Here is an 11,453-nt window from a genome sequence, read left to right on the forward strand (position 1 = left end):
ATTAATTATAATTATTATTATAATAAATAATTATTATACGTATAATTAAAAATTATTATAATTAAAATGATTAAATAAATATATATATATATATATATATTATATTAAAATTTTCAAAAAAATTAAATTAAATGATAATAAAAATTAAATAATAATAACAATTAAATAAAAAGAAATTTATATTGATAACATGAAAATGAAATGAAATACATTAAATTATTAATTTAATTATTTAAAAAATAAAAATACTAATAATAAATTAAAAAATACATTAATAAATTATTAATAAATGTTATATTTTAATTATTGTTATTATTATAATAAATAATTATTATACTTATAATTAAAAATTATTATAATTAAAATGATTAAATAAAAATATATATATATTATATTATAAATTTCAAAAAAAAAACTAAATGATATTAAAAATTAAATAATAATAATAATAACAATTAAATGAAAAAAAACTTATATTGGTAACATTAAAATGAAATGAAATACATTAAATTAATAATAAAAATACATCAATAAAAATTGAGTAGATGTGTGAGCAGCGTTTGGACAATGTTTTCTAGTATGACCAGAGACCCGACATAATCCGCATTTTCTTGGTACTCTTTCTGTACTGTCCATTTCCATTCTAATGCATTTCCATTCTAACCATTTCAAAGCCTCCGGATTTAGCACGCCAATTTCTCTACGGTAGTATCGATATATAGGCTCGTTGATCGAGTAACCTGTATTAAAATAGTAGACAATTATATAAATTAAGAATAAAATTATTAAAAATTACACTAATTATAAAAATTAAGAATGAAACTATTACCCATAGAAATAACTTTTTTCTTCAAAGCATTGTCTTTAAATTCCCCTATAAAATTTTGTGAAATATGTCGGACGCAGAACATATGCTTTGATGGAGGATCTTGCCACCCATTATTCGGATTATTATAAGCACTCTTAATGGATTCATGTCTATCGGAAATCAAACAAATGTTGGCCTGTGGAGTGACAAATTTTTTCAAATTTCTCAAAAAGAAACTCCAACCTTCTTTTGTCTCACCTTCCACAATAGCATAAGCAATAGGAATTACGCTGTCGTTCCCATCCTGTGCAACTCCTACAAATAGAGTTCATTTGTACTTGTTGTACAACCAAGTCTCATAAACTTGTACTATTGGTTTGCAGAATTTAAACACAGATATAAACGGAACGAAAGCCCAAAACATTCTATGAAAAATCCTTATCCCATCTATCAAACTATTCTCATGATAAGTTGGGATGGTTTCCATTTCTATTTTAGTTCCCAGAGCAAATGTTTTCATAACCAACAACCATTGTGGGAGTTGATTGTAAGACTCTTCCCAGTTACCATAAATTTGTTCGATCGCTTTATTCTTTCCTATCCATGCCTTTTTATAACTAATCATATAGTTATGTAAAGCCCGAATCTGAGCAACAATTTCCTTCACTTTGATTGAAGGATCCACTTTCACAACTTGCATTATGCTTTGACATATCATGTTACAATCGAGCTTCGTATGATCTTGTGACAATGCAGAATTTGTGCATGTATGAGGCACATTCAATTTATCAATAACCCACAATTCACTTTTTTTGCGTTTTGAAGCTCTGCATCTAAACAAACAATTTGGATCTGAACAATAAATGACATACCTTTCTAAATTTGATTTTTGTACCACAAAATTCAATGATTGTTTTAAATGGTAACGCTTGATTGCATGTACGCATTCATCTTTGTTATGAAACTTCATTCAAAAACCGCAAGAGTTCCATCTACTGTTGGGACTTCGTTAACGAGCAAGTGATCAAATTCACTCGATTTCTGTTGAGTATCTAAATTGATGCTCTTCAGGTGAGATGGTGGATCGAAATCAGGTAGAATAGGTTGATCTTCTGCTTCCATATCTTCGTCACCATCAATGTCATCGACAGAATTATCAGATGATTCATCGAAGTATGTTTCATCCTCTTCACTATAATCACTTAAATCTTCCTCGTTGATACTATGTAAGACATTAAGGGGAAGATCGCAGTGTGGACTTGTTGGAGGAGATTGATGATGGAGTTGAAAACTTTCTGGATTAGTTTGTTCTAATTGGGTAGAGTATGGTTCGTAGTGTTGTGATGGTTCACAGTGTTGTGATGGTTCATAGTGATGTGATGGTTCATAGTGTTGTGATGGAGAATATAAGTCGGGTTGATAAGGTATATTTGATGTCGATGGTTGATCAATGTTTGTTGATGGAGGACCAGACTCAAAGGTAACATATAACTCGATGATGCCGAGTTGTGACCATTGTGCATAAACATCAAACATCAACTCAACATCTTCATCGTCGCAAATCTTCATGAGTTCAAACCTTGTTGTATTTTCACCAAAGAACACAAGGTGTCGATAAATTATATCACTTATCGTGACATTGTCACCGAGCTGTAATTTTTTTCTAATGACATTCTATAGACGAGCAAGGTTGCTTCCTGAATGTACTTTTGAACGCCTTTTTATAATCACTTACGAATGTTTTTCCTTCAACTCCATCAACAATTGAACCATTGTAATAAACAATACAAATTACTTGTTGAGTAGCCATGACTAAATGATTGGTTGAGTATGAAATAGTAGAAGGTATGATGAGATAGAAGGTGTGGTGAGAAGGTATGGTGAGATAGAAGGTGTGGTGAGAAGGTATGGTGATATAGAAGGTGTGGTGAGATAGTCTATTTATAAAAAAGAACAGATTTTATATGATTTATCAAGGTTATGCCATCTACTATCAGGTAACATTTTATATGATCTATCACGTAACAATTTATCACTTTTAGTGACAACAACAAATTAATAAATACAGTACCTGAGATAACAATCAATCAGTAGAAATGGGTGCACAGTAGAGGAGGGTTTAGCGAGAATAGGGCGAATGAGGGTTCGCACAGTAGAGGAGAGGAAGGTTTGTGGGGTTAGAGAGAGAACGTATTAAATATATTTTTATTTATATAAAGGAAATATTTTTTATCAAATACGAACCATTTTACAACGCTTATATTCAAAGCGCTCTAAAAGACCTTATAATTATGTGAAAGCACAATATTTTATAGTGTTTATATATAAAACGCTCTAAAAGCGCTGTAAACATAATGTGGGAGCGCTAAAATTTACAGCGCTTATATACAAAACGCTTTAAACAACAAATTAATAAACTCCAAAGCGTTATGTGACCCTACAACAATGTTTTCAGCAAAAGCACTTATAGTTAAAAAGCGTTGTAAAAGACGCGCTGTAAAATGTTTTTTTGGTGTAGGGTATTTTAATATATTACATCGTTAATGCTCATGTGATCAATTTTTTATCGATATCCAGCGGTATGATAATGAGGTGTATCGTCAAATTTCATACCCTTTCTGCTATATTTACCTTTTTTATAAATACAATATTATTTATTGGTGCAAGAAATGACATATGGTACCATGCCCAAGTTTGAAGTAGATGTGAATATCCATCAATCGAAATAACATCTGGTCTACATGCACGACACAATTCTCTATAAAGTGTTGTCAAACACGCTTAACCCCAACTATATTCTCCTGTCTCTCGCAAATCTCTCAACAAGTGCAACCACATAATGTGTACTTTGTTGTGGGATTTGTCAAGCATTAATATGTCGTTGATCAATTCTAAAATGTACGCGCTACAACGTATAATTACTTCTTCGTTTGACGATTCTAGAGTTAATGTTGAAAATGTTTCTCTACACCATTTTAGTTTTATAAAATCCCCCTTTCTTTGAGATTCATGTGGCATGACTCCTAACAATTCTAAAAAATTATATGTCCATGATACCATAGTTAATCCATTAATTGCTTTACCCCCGACACGTAAGCCAAGTAGCAAAGCAACATATTCTAATGTTATGATACATGCACTCGTTGGAAGATGAAACACGTGGATTTTAACTCTCCATCTTTCAAATAAAGCAATAATAAGTGAATTGTCTATTTTATAGCTTTTTATTTGTGATGTGTTACCAAACCTGACTTGATTCAACAATGGAATTATTAAAGAATTTGGTGCAATGTGATTATGGCTAAGTGATCTTAAATTTTGAGATGAATCCTGTAAAATATATAAGCAAGGACTAAAAATATATTTGAATAGATTAGAATGAGATGAATTCTATATTTGCAGGGATTAGAATAAAACTTAGTATAAAATATATACAAAAAGATTAAACATAAAGTATTGTATTGCTTACAAAATTTTGAATGTATTGTAGCGTTGATATATGATTATCATCATTCCATAACAAAGTCATTTAGATTACAATAAAAGTGTTACTAAAAGCAAAGAAGAAATATATATATATTTGAAGAGTGAAAGAGTGAAATTTTTGTATGTGGAGAATGATCATAAACTTGGCCTATTTATAGAGTTTCAATTATGGTTGAGTTAGTGGTCGAAGAAGTAATTAAATTTCATCTGTCGAACGAACAAACATAACATAAAGCTCAATTTGCCCCATTTGAATAATTCATACTCGTTCAAATAAGGACTTTGATGACCAATAGAAAGCCATGCATGGCTTCACACATGAAGAGTATACCACTTTGAAAATGAGGAATTTCTAGACATAGAGAATTGGACAGAGAGGAATATATTCCAATGTGAGTCTTTTGCGAGTTCCCAATGTGCAGAGAATATGTTTTGATGGTAGCACCAAATCTTCTTTTGGAATGGAGATTTTCCAAAGGTACATCAATGTCACCTTTTGGAATGGCGATTTCTAGAGAATCTATCCCAAGGTCGCCTTTTTAAACTCATGTTTGATGTTCATAAAAAGTGGCGGCAACTCAGTTCTATTGGGTTATATGTCACGTTTGAGGATGATCATCCATTATCAGATGTTGGTCAACCATCATCCTCAACCATACCTCACCCTTAATACAAATTTCAAACACAACACACTCATTCTTTTCAAAATTATGGATCTTACCAACCTGAACCATATCAACCCGAACCATACCAACATCAACCATATTTTGACCAAGTTTAAACATCTAAACCTGAACCATATCAACCTGAACCGTATATTCGACTAGGTGATGTGGGCGATTTTGACCAAGAAGAAATAAGTGAGGAGGGTGAAGAAAAAGCATATTTTGATGAGAAGAACGACGACAACGATAAGGATGGCAACCTAAAGCAAGAACTCCATCCCATTGCAGCAACATATGATCCACCTTTTCATATGTGTAGCCTAAACTTGGATAATGCTAACCAATCCACCGAATTTTATACGCTTTCTCACGAACTCATGAACCACCTTGATAAGATGCATTTCTTGGGATTGGAAAGAAGTTTAATAGCAAACTAGAGTGTTAACTTGCAATTAAGAATTATCAGATAAAACACCCACTCAATTATCGTGTAATGCAATCTGATCAATACAAGTATGCAGTTACATGTGTGAATCTACAATGCTTGTTTAAATGTAGGGCTTCGCTAAGCCAAAAAGTAAATAATGGGTGATTGCTCATTTGAAGAGGCCCATCAATTGTGCAAATTCCTCTATGTCACAAGATCATCCCGAGCCTGACTGTAGCATCATATGTGAAAGCATAAAGTCGCTTTTGAAAGTTGACCCATCAATTAAAGTGAAGGTGATCATTGCACATATTATGGAACAATACAACTACACAATCACATATAAAAAGGCATGGATGGCAAAGAACAAAGTTATCAAAATAATTTATGGGAACTAGGAGAAGTCTTACAATGTCATTCCAAGGTGGTTATTGGCTATGCAAAAATTTATTCCAAGAACTATTGTAGAAATGATAGTATCACCTACATTTTCTAAAAATACTCTGCTACAGGGTTTTAAAATTTTAAACGACTCTTCTAGGGTTTCCCTTCATGCATATGTGGGTTCAAATTTTATAAACCATTTGTCTCAGTTGATGGAACTTGGTTGTACAACAAGTACAAGAGGACTCTATTGCTAGAAATTGCACATGATGGAAACAAAAATACAATTTTCATTACTTATGGACTTGTGGAAGGTGAGACAGGGGGTACTTGGAGCTTCTTTTTGAAAATCTAAGAAGGTATGTCACACTTAAAGTCAACGATTGTTTGATTACAAATAGGCATGAATCCACTAAAAGTGCTTATAATAATCCAAATAATGGTTGGTGTGATGCTCGGTTAACACATGTTTACTGCATCTAGTACATTGCACAAAATTTCATGAGAGAGTTCAAGGACAATGAACTTCAAAAAAAGTTGTTTGTATGGGTAATAATCTAATTTTTCTCAATATATTTTCCACTTATCATTTTACAATACTTGACAATGTTTACCTCATTTATAAGAGGATATGCATTAAGTGAGTCATCATTCAAATATTACTACAATGAAATCAGGATGGAAAATCCAAAGGATTTAAGATGGATCGATAATATCCTCCCAAAAACAATGGACTATGGCGTATTCTCAAGGTCGATGATGGGGGACGCATGAAAATAAACATTGTTGAGTCAATAAATGTAGTGCTCAAAGGTAAATGCAATCTCCTAATCACTGCTTTTGTACAATCAACTTACTATAGATTGGGAGTTTTATATGGATAAGAGGGACAACACCATCAGACATCATTAGCTTTTGTCGAGTATACACAGACGATTGCATAAAAAAGATTTGTAAAATACATGTTTTTAATGAAGACAAAGACCAAGGAATGTGATCAAAGGTATAAAGATAAAAGTCCAAATATCATATGTCAACTATAATCAAACATATTAAATGTTTAATAAATGTAAAGGTACATGATACAATCAATAATTCAAAAGTACATGAGAACGATTAATCTTTGCATATGCATAAAAAGGATTTTTCATGTCAAAATTACATTAACAATGTTTAAAATTAAAGTTTTTGACAAAAAACAATGTCGTATTTGAATACAACATATTGTATTAGAATACAGATGCTAAGTCAGTAGCAAAAACTTGACATATGTATTCGACTACGAGGTGTTGTAGTCGAATACAAGTGCTAAGTTAGTAGCTCAGACTACACATTTGTATTCGACTACAACCTGATGTAGTCGAATACAAATAGCAAGCTAGTGTCAAAATACACTTATTTGTATTCGACTGCATGACCTTTGTGTTCGAATACAAGATGAAAATTTTGAATAATTCTGAACGTTATAAGAGGTGTATTCGAATACAACTGGAAATAATGCAATTTTTCAGATCTGAAATGGTTCTAGATCATTGCATTTGTTCATCAAAACTCTTGGAACAATAGTCACTTATCTGAAGTGATGTCTATGGAGTATAAATACCCCATAGTTTCAAATTAATAAACACACAATCCTGCTACCAAACCTTGAATAACTTTGAACAAATTTCTGATTTTTTTTTTAAAGTTATTTTTCTTATTTCAAGTACTTGCATTACATTTTCATATCATTGAGAAAGGTTCTCAAAGTACACTTGAAATAATATTGGATTGAAATCATTATACCATTCTTATTCTTATTCCAAATCAAATTACATTGTTTCTAAAAGAAAGTAATACTTTCTTAAAGAAGTCTAATCTAAGATAGTGGTGTACTATCTTAGAAGTTTTTGTTAAAAGTTTGTAGCAGAGATCCTAGGGTGGGATTTGTACATTTTCTGACAATAGTGGAAAAATCTCTTATAGTGTGCAAGAGGACTAGATGTACCCTTGGTCATAAGGGGAACCAAGATAATATCTTTGTGTTCATTATTTTTCAGCCATTTATCTTGTTCATACATTATCTTAAATCAGAAAAATCAATCACTAAATCTCTAAAAACAAGAAAATTTCTAAACACCTAATTCACCCCCCCCCCTTAGGTGCACATTTGTTGTTACAATTGGCATCAGAGCAGGTTCAGGTAACTTACTCCTGGATCATTACTCGTGGCTTCCGCACAACCTGTTTTTCAGAGATGGTGGTAGTAGCAACAAACCACCATGCTTCGTTGGAGAACACTATGACTTTTGGAAGATACGCATGCAAGCGTATCTTGAAGCACAAGGAGATGACATATGGGATGCAGTAGAAAATGGTCCTTACACTCCAACAACGGTCATTAATAATAAATAAGAAACAAAGATAAAAACCTCATGGACTGAAGATGATAAAAGAAAAGTGATGTTCGATAAGAAGGCTAAAATTATGCTACAATCAACACTTGGAATTGATGAGTTCTTTCGTGTATCTCACTGCAAAACAACCAAAGAAATATGGGATACGCTTGAAGTAACTCATGAAGGGACTATTGAGGTAAAAAGATCTAAACTCAATACATTATCTCATGAATACGAATTATTTCGAATGCTGCCCGAAGAGTTTATCTTAGACTTACAGAAAAGGTTCTCCGACTTAACCAACCACTTGTCGGCACTCGGAAACATCTTCACCAACGATGAATTAAATCTAAAAGTATTAAGATCATTAACGAGGGCTTGGCAACCAAAAGTGACAGCAATCTCCGCAAAGAAAAGCCTATCAAAAATGTCTCTTCCTGCATTGTTCGGAAAACTTCAAGAACACGAAATCGAAATTGGAAGGTTAGAACAGAATGAAAGTCAAGAAAAAAAATACCAAAAACATCACTTTAAAGGCCGAATCAAAAGAACAAATAAGGACGAAAATTCAGATGAAGATGAAAACATCACCTTCCATGTTAAGAAATTTGGTAAGTTTCTTAAAAACGATAAAACGTTCAAAAAGAAAAGTTTCAGAAAGAAGGATAGTTCTACCTTAAGCCAAAACTTTACTTGTTTTGAATGTGGTAAGCAAGGACACATTAAGGGAGAATATCCAAATATTATCAAGAAAAATACCATAAAAAAGAAAGACTTCAAAAAGGCATACATAACATGGGAAGACAATGAAATGAGTTCATCTTCAGAAACAAAAAGTGACGAATGTGCGAATGTTGCATTAATGGCATCGCATTAATCGGATGACGAAGAAGAGGTTAGTAACATAAACTCCCCTCATCATAATAAAACTAATAATGAATTAATTATCGAATATAATGATGCTCAAAATGCCATTAAAGAACTACTTATCGAATGTAAAAATCTGTTCAAATTAGTGTCAATCCAAAAGAAATAAACTTCAACTCTTCAAGAAAAGTTGACACTATGGAGAAGGATTCTGAAAAACTAAAACATAATTTTACATGCAATAAGTGTGATTCTCTCTCTTTCAAAGTTGTTCAATTAAATAGAGTAATTGAGCGATACGAAAAGGGACAAATGGGATTGGAATACATTTTAAATATGCAAAGATACTCAAATGACAAAAGTGGTCTTGGATACTCAAAATTTGATAAACCAAGCTTGAATAAAACCATTTTTGTTAAAACGAGTAACCAATCCAATCAAGAAAAGGTTATAATTATGCAAAAAGATCATCATTATAAAAAAAAATTATTCAAAAGAAATCTCATGAAACTAGATTTACTTCTACTTGTTCTTATTGTGGTCTTAATGGTCACTCACCTAATGTCTGTCACGTTAGAAACTTTAGTGTTCCAAAAGGGTATTATGTGTGGGTAAAGAAATGTACTAACCATCAAGGACCCAAAGCACATTGGGTACCTAATAAAACTTGATTTTAATTTTGTAGATATGCACACAAAGTACCTCAAATATGTGGTACTTGGATAATGGATGCTCTAAATATATGACTGGCGATAAAACAAAATTTTCAGCTTTAACTCTTGAATCAAAAGGCTATGTGGTCTATGTGGTCTATGGAGACAACAACAAAGGAAAAATTTTAGGCATTGGAAAAGTTGGTACATCCCCATCTCCTTTGATTGAAGATGTTTTATATGTTGAAGGTTTAAAACACAATTTCATAAGCATTTGCTAGCTTTGCGACAAAGGATACAAAATAGCCTTCAACAAAGATGAATGCATCATTCAAAATGAAGCTACAAATGAAATTCAGTTCGTCGGTAAGCGCTTCAAAAACATCTTTATACTTAGTCTTGATGATTTATCCTTAAAAATGAAATGTCTTTTGGTGAGTGACAACAATGATGCATGGCTATGGCATAAAAGAATTGCACATATCCATATGGATCATTTGAACAAGTTAGTCAAGCATGACCTTGTTGTAGGCTTACCAAAGTTTAAATTTATAAAGGATAAATTGTGTGATGCTTGTCAAAAAGGTAAGCAAACAAAGATTTCTTTCAAACCTAAGAATGTAATATCAACTTCAAGACCACTTCAATTAATACATATGGACTTGTTTGGTCCATGAAGAACCAAAAGTCTTGGTGGAAATTCATATGGACTAGTAATTGTTGATGATTACTCAAGGTTCACTTGGACCTTATTTTTGGCAAATAAAAATGAAGCTTTCAAAGCATTTAAAAACTATGCCAAACTAGTCCAAAATGAACAATCAGCCATAATTTCAAAATGGAGGAGAATTTCAAAATTACATTCTCCCCCTTTTTGATTATGACAAAACTTGTTGTTTGGAGAGACTTTAACATGTTTGAAAGTTTTAAAATTTCTCCCCCGAAATTCATGCGTAATCCCTCGTTGAACTTGAGTTTATGCCATCATATTGTAAAAATCTTCGAAGACCTACAAAAGGTTTTAATAATAACAACATACCAAATTTTCTCCCCCTTTTGACATGATCAAAAAGAAGGAAAAAAAATAGCAACATACAATTCAAGCATATAAAAACTAATAAAGTGAAAGCATCACACAAGGTAAACAAAGGAGTATCCCATAATTTAAAACGAAGAGAGATATAGTCAAGAAGTTGAATCATGTTCAACTTAGTACATCACAAAAGAGAGATATAGTGAAGAAGTTTTAACAATAACAACATAAAGCATTACACAAAAAAAACTACAACAAATACATTCCTAGTATCGAACTACATGTCAACATCCGGTGGGAGGTGAAGATGGCCAATCTAGGCAGATAAACTACTAAGGTCATGAGCTAATGTTTCATGGTTGTGAGCAATAGTAGTTTCAATGATTTGAAAGCGGGTGTTGATGGAGGGGGTCATATTTTAGAATTGGGTAGTGATGAATGTCTGTAAGGAATCAAGTTTGTCCATGACCATGCCATTTGAAACATGATCATAGGTGCACCTCTGTTCTTACAAGATTAAATATGAAGTTGGTAAGTCTAATACTCACAAAGTCATGCGATTCAATCGAAATTGTTATTCTTTCATGGTGCATGAAACAGTAAACCCTAGAGAAGTGCGACCAATTGGTCAATTCGAAGTCAACTTTCAAAGAAAATGGTATGATTGTGGAAAATTCCAAGATATACATGTGTTTTGTTCACATGTCATAGTTGTATGTTCTTACGCTCGTCAAAACTATTTAGTGCATCTG

This window comes from Cicer arietinum, chromosome 5 (genome assembly GCF_000331145.2).
Source record: "Cicer arietinum cultivar CDC Frontier isolate Library 1 chromosome 5, Cicar.CDCFrontier_v2.0, whole genome shotgun sequence".
NCBI classification, from domain to species: domain Eukaryota; kingdom Viridiplantae; phylum Streptophyta; class Magnoliopsida; order Fabales; family Fabaceae; genus Cicer; species Cicer arietinum.